This window comes from Mizuhopecten yessoensis, unplaced genomic scaffold, assembly GCF_002113885.1.
Source record: "Mizuhopecten yessoensis strain PY_sf001 unplaced genomic scaffold, ASM211388v2 scaffold10413, whole genome shotgun sequence".
In the NCBI taxonomy this organism is placed as follows: Eukaryota; Metazoa; Mollusca; class Bivalvia; order Pectinida; family Pectinidae; genus Mizuhopecten; species Mizuhopecten yessoensis.
The window spans coordinates 354,260-369,435 of NW_018408534.1; the positions used below are offsets into that span (position 1 = coordinate 354,260).

The 15,176-nt window shown below is 37.0% G+C and overlaps 1 protein-coding gene across 2 annotated transcripts in view; it reads right to left on the bottom strand.

The window, feature by feature from the left end:
• LOC110460511 (sex peptide receptor-like) overlaps positions 1-15,176 on the bottom strand; it is a 159,943-nt gene that overhangs the window by 29,422 nt on the left and 115,345 nt on the right. Inside the window, exon 1 of one of the 2 annotated variants that reach the window (XM_021513456.1) lies at positions 10,050-10,554. The exons of the other annotated variant lie outside the window; for it this stretch is intronic. The gene's annotated coding sequence lies outside the window, so the exon portion shown is untranslated. Of the gene's footprint in view, positions 1-10,049; positions 10,555-15,176 lie in introns of those variants that run through there. 2 annotated transcript variants of the gene reach the window in all.

Below are 15,176 nucleotides of genomic sequence, written 5' to 3' on the forward strand. Positions count from 1 at the left end.
CGACTATATGGGACTATTGTTGACGTCTATCGACTATATGGGACTATTGTTGATGTCTATCGACTATATGGGACTATTGTGTACGTCTATCGACAACATTGGACTAACGTTTACGTCTATCGACTACACGGGACAAAAGTTTACGTCTATCGACTATATGGGACTATTGTTGACGTCTTTCGACTACATTGGACTAACGTTTACGTCTATCGACTACATTGGACTAACGTTTACGTCTATCGACTACATTGGACTAACGTTTAAGTCTATCGACTACATTGGACTAACGTTTACGTCTATCGACTACATTGGACTAACGTTTACGTCTATCGACTACATTGGACTAACGTTTAAGTCTATCGACTACATTGGACTAACGTTTACGTCTATCGACTACATTGGACTAACGTTTACGTCTATCGACTACATTGGACTAACGTTTAAGTCTATCGACTACATTGGACTAACGTTTACGTCTATCGACTACATTGGACTAACGTTTACGTCTATCGACTACATTGGACTAACGTTTAAGTCTATCGACTACATTGGACTAACGTTTACGTCTATCGACTATATGGGACTATTGTTGACGTCTATCGACTATATGGGACTATTGTTGATGTCTATCGACTATATGGGACTATTGTTGACGTCTATCGACTATATGGGACTATTGTTGACGTCTATCGACTATATGGGACTATTGTTGACGTCTATCGACTATATGGGACTATTGTTGACGTCTATCGACTATATGGGACTATTGTTGACGTCTATCGACTATATGGGACTATTGTTGACGTCTATCGACTATATGGGACTATTGTTGACGTCTATCGACTATATGGGACTATTGTTGATGTCTATCGACTATATGGGACTATTGTTGACGTCTATCGACTATATGGGACTATTGTTGACGTCTATCGACTATATGGGACTATTGTTGATGTCTATCGACTATATGGGACTATTGTTGACGTCTATCGACTATATGGGACTATTGTTGATGTCTATCGACTATATGGGACTATTGTTGACGTCTATCGACTATATGGGACTATTGTTGATGTCTATCGACTATATGGGACTATTGTTGACGTCTATCGACTATATGGGACTATTGTTGATGTCTATCGACTATATGGGACTATTGTTGACGTCTATCGACTATATGGGACTATTGTTGATGTCTATCGACTATATGGGACTATTGTTGACGTCTATCGACTATATGGGACTATTGTTGATGTCTATCGACTATATGGGACTATTGTTGACGTCTATCGACTATATGGGACTATTGTTGATGTCTATCGACTATATGGGACTATTGTTGACGTCTATCGACTATATGGGACTATTGTTGATGTCTATCGACTATATGGGACTATTGTTGACGTCTATCGACTATATGGGACTATTGTTGATGTCTATCGACTATATGGGACTATTGTTGACGTCTATCGACTATATGGGACTATTGTTGATGTCTATCGACTATATGGGACTATTGTTGACGTCTATCGACTATATGGGACTATTGTTGATGTCTATCGACTATATGGGACTATTGTTGACGTCTATCGACTATATGGGACTATTGTTGATGTCTATCGACTATATGGGACTATTGTTGACGTCTATCGACTATATGGGACTATTGTTGATGTCTATCGACTATATGGGACTATTGTTTACGTCTATCGACTATATGGGACTATTGTTGATGTCTATCGACTATATGGGACTATTGTTGACGTCTATCGACTATATGGGACTATTGTTGATGTCTATCGACTATATGGGACTATTGTTGACGTCTATCGACTATATGGGACTATTGTTGATGTCTATCGACTATATGGGACTATTGTTGACGTCTATCGACTATATGGGACTATTGTTGATGTCTATCGACTATATGGGACTATTGTTGACGTCTATCGACTATATGGGACTATTGTTGATGTCTATCGACTATATGGGACTATTGTTGACGTCTATCGACTATATGGGACTATTGTTGATGTCTATCGACTATATGGGACTATTGTTGACGTCTATCGACTATATGGGACTATTGTTGATGTCTATCGACTATATGGGACTATTGTTGACGTCTATCGACTATATGGGACTATTGTTGATGTCTATCGACTATATGGGACTATTGTTGACGTCTATCGACTATATGGGACTATTGTTGATGTCTATCGACTATATGGGACTATTGTTGACGTCTATCGACTATATGGGACTATTGTTGATGTCTATCGACTATATGGGACTATTGTTTACGTCTATCGACTATATGGGACTATTGTTGATGTCTATCGACTATATGGGACTATTGTTGACGTCTATCGACTATATGGGACTATTGTTGATGTCTATCGACTACACGGGACAAAGGTTTACGTCTATCGACTATATAGGACTATTATTTACGTCTATCGACTATATAGGACTATTGTTTACGTCTATCGACTATATGGGACTATTGTTTACGTCTATCGACTATACAGGACTAACGTTTACGTCTATCGACTATATGGGACTATTGTTGACGTCAATCGACTATATAGGACTATTGTTTACGTCTATCGACTATATGGGACTATTGTTAACGTCTATCGACTATATGGGACTATTGTTGACGGCTATCGACTATATGGGACTATTGTGTACGTCTATCGACTACATTGGACTAACGTTTACGTCTATCGACTACATTGGACTAACGTTTACGTCTATCGACTATATGGGACTATTGTTGATCTCTATCGACTATATGGGACTATTGTTGACGTCTATCGACTATATGGGACTATTGTTAACGTCTACCGACTATATGGGACTACTGTGTACGTCTATCGAATACACGGGACAAAGGGTTACGTCTATCGACTGTATGGGACTATTGTTGATATCTATCGACTATATGGGTCTATTGTTGACGGTTATCGACTATATGGGTCTATTGTTGACGGTTATCGACTATATGGGAATATTGTTGATGTCTATCGACTCTATGGGACTATTGTTAACTTCTATCGACTATATGAGTTGGTATATTCATGGGACTATTGTTGACGTCTGTCGACTATATTGTGTACGTCTATCGAATACACGGGACAAAGGTTTACGTCTATCGACTATATAGGACTATTGTTTACGTTTATCGACTATATAAGACCATTGTTTACGTCTATCGACTATATAGGACTATTGTTTACGTCTATCGACTATATAGGACTAACGTTGGCGTCTATCGACTATATGGGACTACTGTGTACGTCTATCGACTACACGGGACAAAGGGTTACGTCTATCGACTATATAGGACTAACGTTGGCGTCTATCGACTATATGGGACTATTGTGTACGTCTATCGACTACACGGGACAAAGGTTTACGTCTATCGACTATATAGGACGAGGTTTTACGTCTATCGACTATATAGGACTAACGTTGGCGTCTATCGACTATATGGGACTACTGTGTACGTCTATCGACTACACGGGACAAAGGGTTACGTCTATCGACTATATAGGACTAACGTTTACGTCTATCGACTGTATAGGACTATTGTTTACGTCTATCGACTATATAGGACTAACGTTGGCGTCTATCGACTATATGGGACTATTGTTAACGTCTATCGACTATATGGGACTATTGTTGATGTCTATCGACTATATGGGACTATTGTTGACGTCTATCGACTATATGGGACTATTGTTTACGTCTATCGACTATATAGGACTAACGTTTACGTCTATCGACTACACGGGACAAAGGTTTATGTCTATCGACTATATAGGACTATTGTTTACGTCTATCTACTATATAGGACTATTGTTTACGTCTATCGACTATATAGGACTAACGTTTACGTCTATCGACTACACGGGACAAAGGTTTACGTTTATCGACTATATGGAACTATTGTTTACGTCTATCGACTGTATGGGACTATTGTTTACGTCTATCGACTATATGGAAATATTGTTTACGTCTATCGACTACATTGGACTAACGTTTACGTCTATCGACTATATGGAAATATTGTTTACGTCTATCGACTGTATGGGACTATTGTTTACGTCTATCGACTTTATGGGACTATTGTTTCCGTCTATCGACTACATTGGACTATTGTTGACGTCTATCGACTACATTGGACTAACGTTTACGTCTATCGACTACATTCGACTAACGTTTACGTCTATCGTCTATATCGGACCAACTTTTACGTCTATCTACTATATGGGACTATTGTTAACGTCTATCGACTATATGGGATTATTGTTGACGTCTATCGACTCCATTGGATTAACGTTTACGTCTATCGACTATACAGGACTAACGTTTACGTCTATCGGCTGTATGGGACTATTGTTTACCTCTATCGACTTTATGGGACTATGGTTTCCGTCTATCGACTACATTGGACTAACGTTTACGTCTATCGACTATATTGGACTAACGTTTACGTCTATCGACAATACTATCGACTTTATGGGACTATGGTTTCCTATTGGACTAACGTTTACGTCTATCGACTATACGGGACTATTGTTTACGTCTATCGACAATATCGGACCAACTTTTGCGTCTATCGACTATATGGGACTATTGTTTACGTCTATCGACTATATGGGACTGTTGTTGACGTCTATCGAATATATGGGACTATTGTTGACGTCTATCGACTATATGAGTTGGTATATTCATGTAAACAGGTTAATATATACTAACATGAAAGGAAAACGCATTGTTGCCATTACTTGTTGACTGATCCCTCAATAGGCCAATTCACAATGAAAGAGACAGCTGGCTATGTTCAATATAATGTATTGTTAATAGGAATAGCAATAAGAAACAACGAATTTATTATATATACGTTAGATCATAAAATGGTTAAGTGTGTAAGAGAGAAGCCAAGTGTATTGCCCGTCGCCGGAGGCAATTTCACCAGTATATTGTATACTCCGCCTAACGCAAGTCATACACTCCAAGAAAAATACAAATAAATTGCGCATCTATCATAATTATAAACCTGTGTTTCCATCGCCTAAGGAAGGTTGTATAAACTCTAAAACGGCACGGTCCACACACTTAGAGACATGCACGGATATTGATAAGACCGAGAACAGGATTAGTGGTTATCTTTACAGAAACATACATAAAATGAACCGAGTTCGTGCACGCGCTATTTCGCTGGTACGATTTCACCATCGATTTCAATCTAAAATAAAAAGAAAATTATGCAGGTCCATATTAATACTACAATATTTTCTGGCAGATTGGCATGGGAGTGTAATTGCAGTCGGTATAGCAGGCCTCCGCCTAATAGAATGTGTAATATAGCTCGCCTCCAGGTTCATTTCTCACAGGCTGCTAACTGTCTTGTACAGTAACAGACGCAATACCATTTCTGATTTAGACACGTGACAATGCAAAAGTGTATTAATACGTCAGCGAGAGAAGCCACCACATCACAAGTGTAACGAATCTTACAGTTATATTGTTGGTATGACCGAAGGTTGATTTCGAACCATAACCCTCAAGTAATGACCATTGCAAATACCTGATAATAATTCTTTTTAACTGGCAAGGTGCGGAAATTCGTTATTCCATTTACACCCGATCCCTTCCTAATTCTTGATGGCTATAGTTCCTAACGCTTATTTAATGAAAAGATCTAGGATTGAACTAGTTTTTAACAAAAATATTGTGTATGCGTATCTGTGACCTTCATTTTATGACACGGAATATTTGCCTATTCACATGAAATGTCCGCCTGTAACAAGAATATGTTTACCTGCTGGCAATACCTTGCAGGCTTTTTGGACTTTTAGATAAACGCAGTACTTGCCTGACATTTCCAAAACTAACATCCGTATTGTAAATTTTGGATGTCAGTTTCATTCCTGAGATGTACGAACGTAATTTATCACAAAGGTATGCATGAAACGGCTTTGATATAGAAAATGATGTTTACATAGAATAGTAAAACAGGTTTAACTGAACGACAAAGAGCGCTAAAATGTTAACAGTAGGAGGGCTTCGATGATTATTATTTCGTTAATGCACTTAAGATTTCCTGAAACTGTATACCAGTATGAGGCAGCAGACATTTGATAATGTCTACATGTACATAAACTAGAGCTTACTGACAATCTGTGGGTCAGAGTATGATGTCTAGATAATTTTGACAAAATGTTATGGAAATATTTTTTAGCACAGATATAAAAACAAAACAAAACGTTGGTCCAAAAACGAATGAATAACCTAAATTTCGAAAATACCACTCTCGAATATAAATTAACATATTTCACACTGAAAACAAACGCACGTTTTATAAGTGTTGGTTTTATTAAGGTATTAAGAGAAAACACCAAGAGAATACCGAAGTGTCAACAAAACCTTAGAATCCACAGAACTACGGCAAAGTACAAACAAAGGTGAGAATTACATGGATACCTTGAAAAAATATGACAGATATTTCTTTAAGGTCTACGATGGCGACCATCAAATGTTCCTACGTCGACCTAAATCTCCGATAAACCTGTGTTATACGTTAATTCGTAAGCATTCGATATTTATCACGGAAATCATGATGTTCGGAGTAAACTATAGTCAAATGCGTCAAGGAAAAATGTTAGGTTGCTTGCACTTCAGTTCGACTACCAGACGGCGCCTCCATCTTTTCTGCCAAAGCATACGCCATTGGATTGGCCCTCGACCATATCGATGAACACCGCATTAAAAAGGCAATAACTTGTTCAGACTCTCTACATGTATCTGTCCTACAGAGTTAACAGTTACGAGATCCAAAAACACACTCGTACAAAACCTTGCTCTTCGAATATCTCGTATCTTAAAAAAGTCTAAAATAGCTTTACTATGGATCCCGAGTCATGTCGGAATTAAAGGCAACGAATTGGTGGACAGGGGAACAAAAAATGCATCTTGAGACCAGCAACAAACTTTTTAAAGTACAACCGAAACTTAAAACATCTATTCCAAGTCGAAAAAATCGTAGAGAGGAAGTTGTCCTCGCTCGGCTCCGTACTGGGCACACATATCCTACTCATTCGTATCTTTTAAAACGAGAAGATCCAGCGTCATGCCACGCATGTGACACTCCATTTACAGTGGAACATTTTTTAATAGAATGTTCCGATTTTAAACACGTTCGCGATAACTACTTTCGAGTCCCGGATATGAAAACTCTTTTCAGTTCCGTGGACTCGAAAGCATTAGTTAACTATTTGAAAGACATCAGTCTATTATATAGACTCTGATGTCTTTTGACCCACCTTACCCTTTTTGACGTTATATATATCACATAGTCCATATCATCTATAAACAAATAAACAAACAATAGGTTGTCGACTTAGAGAAGTTACTATCAAGGAAGTGAAAGTTAACGATAGAAAAACCGTCACACTTTTCGTTCAGTTAAGTAGTAAGCTGTCCTTGATGAGCACGTTCCGATTAAAAATCCAGAAACGCGGCTGATATAGAAAGTCAATGGTGTCAATGATTTCAAATTTTGAAGGGTATTTACAACCGACTTGATGGAGAAATTTCTTGTTGTCTAAAAGAGTACATCGCCTATATATCTTTTTGTGACTCTGAAGGATTGTGCATAATGAAATGATCTAGTGAGAGAGATATTCTATTCTTTCATTAGTTTCAATGAAAGTATGACATCTATACCTTTCTGTTAGACCACGGCATAATAACTGGTACAACATAATCATCACTTGAATGTATCTCAGGTAATTATCATAACTCAATATATATTTATAGAAATTTCGTATAGACGAAATAAATATTAACATTTTCATTTCTGTTCCCATTAAAACATCAATACATCAATACAGGGAAGAAAAGTTAAGAGGAGGTTTTCAATATAGATAAAAACGCTGAATCTTATCCGGAAATCTCAATTGAAAGTAGCCGCTACATGTAACACAATTAAATTTTATATTTTTGAATGTAGACGTAGACAACGGTCCGTGTAAATAGCCTTGTAGCCGAGAAATAGACACACCATAACATAAAGAGAGCTTTACCTGTATATTATTTACCTGTTTACTGTACCTGTCTATTGTTTACCTGTTTACTGTACCTGTCTATTGTTTAAGACTTTAAACATTTGTCTGAACGTTACTTATCCCTTTTCGTTTCAATAAAGACAATTCTAAGTTCGGTTTATACAATAAATATGGCGTCGACGGTCGAGTTAGTGCTTTAAGTTCTAGGTGTTTTAAATGAATATATTTAATCTTTAGTTCTAAATTCTTTCAAACTTGTAATCAATATTTTCCAGTTTTTACGGATATTATACTGCAATGGTCAGAATATATACTTTTTAGAAGACCAAACTATAATGGTCTGAGTTAGTACTTTTTCAGTATATATCGAGGCTATATCGCAATGATTGGAGTAAATAGTATTACAGTATATATAAAGATCATAGGATTCCTTTGTGAAAACGGCCTGTAAGCAAATTTCATCAAAGGGACTATTGGAAAATTTAAACTGATGTAGGTACGAGAAAATAACAGGTATTACTTTTTTGTGAAGCAGATCAGTTCACATAAGAATGGAAACAGTATGAAAATAACTGCTTACCAAGCGAGCGTATCATTATATACACGCGTTTAATAATTGTGTATATCATAGCATAAGAACATGTGGTTCTCGCCAGTAATGATTACAGTGTGGTCCAATATTATTTGCACTGCATTCCCACAAAGATTTCCGTTGGGGTGCACATACTTAAATCGATATACAAGTAATAACGACTGTACGGGCAATGAAATTTGTCAACTTTTCGAGTCAATCCGCCCCTTTATCGAGATGAAAACATTAGATAATGACCAAGGATAAGATACCAGATAACAAATATGATTAATGTTCTTTTTAATCTGGAACATTCATATGGCAACTTGTTGAAATTAGTATCTTGTAGGCAATCAAACGTCATTTTCAAATATATCATTTTTATAGACTCTCATCCTCGCATATTGATTTATTTTTTGGGACTATCTTGTCGGGCATTTAAAAGTGAGCGAATGTCCTGGAAACTACGTCAAACCTCACTTGAAAACCTCACCAAACCAAAGCTCAGCATCTTTGGCATTCCTTACTTTCGCCCTAAAACTAACTCACTTAATCTTTTGAGAAATTTACCCTGTATTTCCTTTGTGTACTTAGACATGCCCTTAACATAAACTCTATTGTAGCGTTCGAGGAATATGTTTTTTTTTTTTTTAACCCCCACCCCCGCCACCGCCCCTTATTTTATGTAAAGGTATGTTTACGATAAATATTTTTTTACCTCCAATGTCCACAAGAGTATGCAACGGTTATTTTGATTTCTAAAATAACGAGTCTTTTACATGTACTCATATTGATCAATTTTAGTCATATTGATGTTAACATTGCAATAAAAAGCAAATCCTTTTCCGTGTAGGCCTACAAATATACCCTCGGACAAACGTTGTGTAAGACTACATGAGGCTAGGAATAGACGGTAGCGTGAGGTTATAATCAGGTTAGCAACGTCCATAAAAATCTTTATATAACTATTAATGAAAAATTAAAAAAAATGTTGTCAGAACAAAACTAATCCCCGGAGGAGAAAGGTTTGTAGCGTCGCTCTCTCCTGATTACTGATACAGCTACTAACATTGAAGCACGTGTGCTCTACCGGGATTACGAACATGTATTCGCAGTGAATGGGAGATCGTTGTCTCCGTACGACATCGTTACACACACCCAGGGAGCCAGCATTACAGTGTATAAAATTAAATGATGATATTAATAACGCCAATATACAATAAACTCAGCCGGATTCGTAAGGATCTATTGAAGTTTTGTTCAAAATATTCCATCATTAAACGATTTCTATGGAAACAACGAGCACTATTGATGTTGCTTGATGCTGTAAGTAGAAGAGGTATTTGTAACAGTATTTGTAAAGAACTAACGTCCTGAAGGTAAACATGGGTACCACTTACCTCACTGCACACAGAATCAAGTACCAAGATCGTTATCGCAATCCATAAACAAATGACCAGGGTGGTTTGATACTAGTGTAACGTCCTCCAGCTGTACAGAGACACCTATTCTCTCAAGCATTGTCAAACAACAGCGCAGATTTTAATGAAAGCGAAGCAAGTGAGTTGCATTCTTAAATACCCGTACAGTACACTCCCGCCAATCCGCCGTCGCTGTATACCCGAGCTAAGCCACAGCAGCTTGTCAATCAGGCATCGATCTTCAAGCCAATTAATTTGAGCTCGGTAAAACACTACTAAGCAATACGATCGTTAAACGATTGTGAGAGGTTGTCATCGCTGTCGTTGTATCACGCGCCAGCCCGTTGTTCCCGCGCGCTGCCGTTATATCATGTTTAATTACTCAGTGCTACCAAATGACCGGTCCTGTTCTGTTCCAATAGGCCGGCGTATCGGTTATTACGTATTATACATATCACAGTCATACATCCTGAATACAGAATTGTTCCCGACGACGTATCTACTATATTGACAGACCGCGTGCGAATGTGCTCCTGCTGCTGGCAATGGGCACGTGCCACTGGTTATACGACTCGATATTGGTGTTGGCGTGAGAAATCAAAGGCGAAATATATTTATTTTATTGTTGATCTACCGTAGGCTTGCACATAGTGAATATACTGGTAACAGCCCTCAAAAAAAGCAGTTGTCTTACCTCAATATATTTAGTTCTCATACAGCTGTTGCATTATGGAGCAAGTAGGCCGATGTGATTCCGCATTATACAAAGCGCGTTTTAATAGGACTTAGAGCGATTTCACCATGTCGAAGATAGGATGTATACATAAGTGATGTTGGATTATAGGATTTTTGCTGTTGTGTGATCAAACTTTAATCGCTATCAATTCATCATATTTTCTTTCATTATATCCGGTGGCTAACGAAACAAAAGACCGTATGGACCTGTATTGCTAATTTTCTGTTCATTTGAATACGCAAGATACAATTAGTCTACACCGAATGGATCTTTGTTGGAATATTTTATTTCTAATAAATCATTGTTTGAAGGTCTAGACTTACCTTACACATGCAATCAATCAAAGATGGTTTAGATTAGCGTTCGGACTCGAACTAACTTTGTGTCCATCACACCAACAAGTTACATGTCAAATGGCATTCCCATATATAGGAGTCGAAGTAATTCAGAATAACAAGTCATTGTATGGTCTTACTTTGACTGATGTTGCCTTATATGCAACAGGCCCAATAAGCCTTTTCGTTGTTAAGAAGAAATCGTTTAAGAATTTTAAGACAATTTACCTATGTGACCTTGTCAAATGGTCAAGAAAATACACTTAACATATTAATAATAATAACAAGCTATACCCGCAAGCACACAGGCAAATATCATAATCTTAGGCCTCTTGGTCATTCAGAAGAAGTCGCTTAAGCGAGTTCATATATTTGATATAGTGACATTAAAAGTTGGTCAAGTTGGTCCATCTGGATTTAGTTGTTAGGGTGTAACACCAACATGCTACATAACCATACGTCGCATACTTATTGCTAACAAGATGTTGAACGTTTTAAACGCATGTGACTGCTTTGACCTTGAATTGGGTCAGTGCTATTCATTTGGCACTTTATTTCAGCATGCTGCAGGCCAAATCCCCCCATGCCTCTTGATTGTAGAGAAAACGTTGTCGTCATAGTTTAGTGCGGCTAATGCAGAAGAGTCTACGATCGACATGTTCAATAAGTTTCTTTATAATTAAAGTCAGCACACCGTCGAGATATCTTAATGTGAAACTGAATGACAAAATAAGGCTTTTGATACCAGCCCTGATAAGCCCTTCATTAAATTCGGCCTCATATGAAAACAACAAAAACAAGAGAGCTAGAGGAGGAGCAGACTTGATTCCCATAGGAATTCCTACAGTCTGCTGGGGAAATCTTCTCAACCCCAAACAAAGATGTTGTCAACGAGGAGCTCTATCTTCCTCATGAGTTCATCGACAAAAAAACATCTCCTCTCGGCCTGTCATGTAATACTCAAGCTAGTCATTACTATCACTGTTCGCCTCTTTTGGAAAGGAAAACTCTTGTTAAAAAGGAATAACAAAAACAACTACTAATTCTACGGTCGCTTTATTTAAATCTGCGAGTTTAAATGCAGTTACCAGTAATGAAACTATCGCTCCCGTGTGATTGGTTTGTATATATAGTGGGACCTTACAGTTACCTTATATCATCACCAAGGAAGATATTAAGAGGATGTCAAACATGTTCTGTTACACATCTTATGTATTTAAGCGAACTTGAGCAAGTTCTATAAATATCTGATGTTATAGGAATGAGTTTGAGATTCTGTTTATCATTTCAATAAACAAAAATATTTTAAAATCCCCATTTGGCGAAAAAAAGTCATGTTCACTGCAGTAGCGATATTTGGCCTTGCTAAACTGATGATTTATCGATCCATTCCGTTTATATTAAAATAAACATTTTAAATGAATATCTTATTATATTGTTAAATTTTGAATAAAAGTATTCTTAAAGTTGTAAACATCAGAGTTGATCTGAATTGACATTGGAATTGCAACACAAGCACGCATCTCACCAATTGTCTTTCTAGTTGTCATCCATATCGGCTATACTATCCAAATTCACGTGAAGGTAGTTCAACGGAATGCATACAACGGTGTTTGTTTTACTAGGGAAATAGTTTAAGCTGCTGCTTTTACCTGGAGTACTGAGGCAAAAAACATTCTGTATTAATACATGATGTCTTACGTTGAGTTCTGTATTTAGACAGGTATTTATAACTTACTGCAGCTCTTACATTGAGTTATGTACTTAATAATGTATTTAATTAAGATTCTGAACTGTATTTTGTTGACGATGTCTTACCTTGAGCTCTGTGTTTAGATATGTTTATTGGAAATATTGAGCTATATTTTGTTGACGATGTCTTACCTTGAGATCTGTGTTTAGATATGTTTACTAGAGATACTGAGCTATATTTTGTTGACGATGTCTTACCTTGAGCTCTGTGTTTAGATATGTTTACTAGAGATACTGAGCAATGTTTTGTTGACGATGTCTTACCTTGGGCTTTGTGTTTATATATGTTTACTAGAGATACTGAGCTATGTTTTGTTGACGATGTCTTACCTTGCGCTTTGTGTTTAGATATGTTTACTAGAGATACTGAGCAATGTTTTGTTGACGATGTCTTACCTTGAGCTCTGTGTTTAGATATGTTTACTGGAAATACTGAGCAATATTTTGTTGACGATGACTTGCCTTGAGCCCTGTGTTAAGATATGTTTACTAGAAATACTGAGCAATATTTTGTTGACGATGTCTTACCTTGCGCTTTGTGTTTACATATGTTTACTAGAAATACTGGGCAATATTTTGTTGACGATGACTTGCCTTGAGCCCTGTGTTTAGATATGTTTACTAGAAATACTGAGCTATATTCTGTTGACGATGTCTTACCTTGCGCTTTGTGTTTAGATATGTTTACTAGAGATACTGAGCTATGTTTTGTTGACGATGTCTTACCTTGAGCTCTGTGTTTACATATGTTTACTAGGGATACTGAGCTATGTTTTGTTAACGATGTCTTACCTTGAGCTCTGTGTTTAGATATGTTTACAAGAAATACTGGACTATATTCTGTTGACGATGTCTTACCTTGAGCCCTGTGTTTAGATATGTTTACTAGAGATACTGGGCTATATTTTGTTGACGATGTCTTACCTTGAGCTCTGTGTTTACATATGTTTACTAGGGATACTGAGCTATATTTTGTTGACGATGTCTTACCTTGAGCTCTGTGTTTAGATATGTTTACAAGAAATACTGGACTATGTTCTGTTGACGATGTCTTACCTTGAGCCCTGTGTTTAGATATGTTTACTAGAGATACTGAGCTATATTTTGTTGACGATGTCTTACCTTGAGCTCTGTGTTTAGACATGTATTTACAACTACCTCTATTTACGGTATCCACTGAGTAATCTACTGTTTATTACATAAGAACTAACACAGATCGATACTCAATTTCCTCAACGTTGCCACATCCTCCACGTTTCACGTGTTCCGCCTTGATTCATGTGAAATCAATGTCGGACTGTAGTGCTACCTTGACTTATTTCTTTATATTATAACATATCAATCAGCAGCAGTATAGAATATTATTCATTGAATCACTGGCATCACGCGTTCTTCCTTCTAACCCTCTTATATGTAGAACAATTACATGAATGAACATGCTCAGCGCAGGGTTCCGCTGTAAAGCGTGGCCAATAGACTCGGTTATGTGGTGAGTTTGGAATAACGGTTTCAAATGTAGTAACAAAAATCCATTGTCAATGATACATCTTTATTCAAGTGTTTTGAATGATGAAATAAAGATTTTCACATTGATTTAACATTCCTTCACTTGATCTCTAAATTGTAAAAGAGTACTAATTCAAAATGACTAATTTGAGGATCTTCAGACATTTGTTCAAAACAATCCGCTTCCTTTACTTTATATTGTTAACTCCATACAACGATTATAATATACAAATAAGATCAACAACAAAATGGCTTCTGTGTTTGGAAATAGTAAAGGATGGGTGCCATCTTCGGCGGTTAACGTCTCTTCACCGATAATATTTATTTTTGCACCTTTGAGTCAGAACTACATATACAATGTATTTGGGAGAAAAAAGTCATTTGACCACTCCGGAGATATTTGGAGGTCGAAGTGAGGGGGGGAAATGACAAGTTCACGATTTGAGGCCCGCGGCGTTTTATTCTTTGAGAAATGGGTCAATAACAAAAAACTTTAAAATTAGATCATAGTGACCAATAAAGTTGAATGTTGCTATATTTACCTTTTATTAACTTAAACATTTCTAAATTTCTGACCCTTAACATAATAAATACTCCACGAGCATTGAATAAAAAGGTGTGCTTAGTAGTTGTATTGAATGTGTGGAGACTGTCAAAGGTGTGCTTAGTAGTTGTATTGGATGTGTAGAGACTATCAAAGGTGTGCTAAGTAGTTGTATTGGATGTGTAGAGACTGTCAAAGGTGTGCTTAGTAGTTGTATTGGATGTGTAGAGACT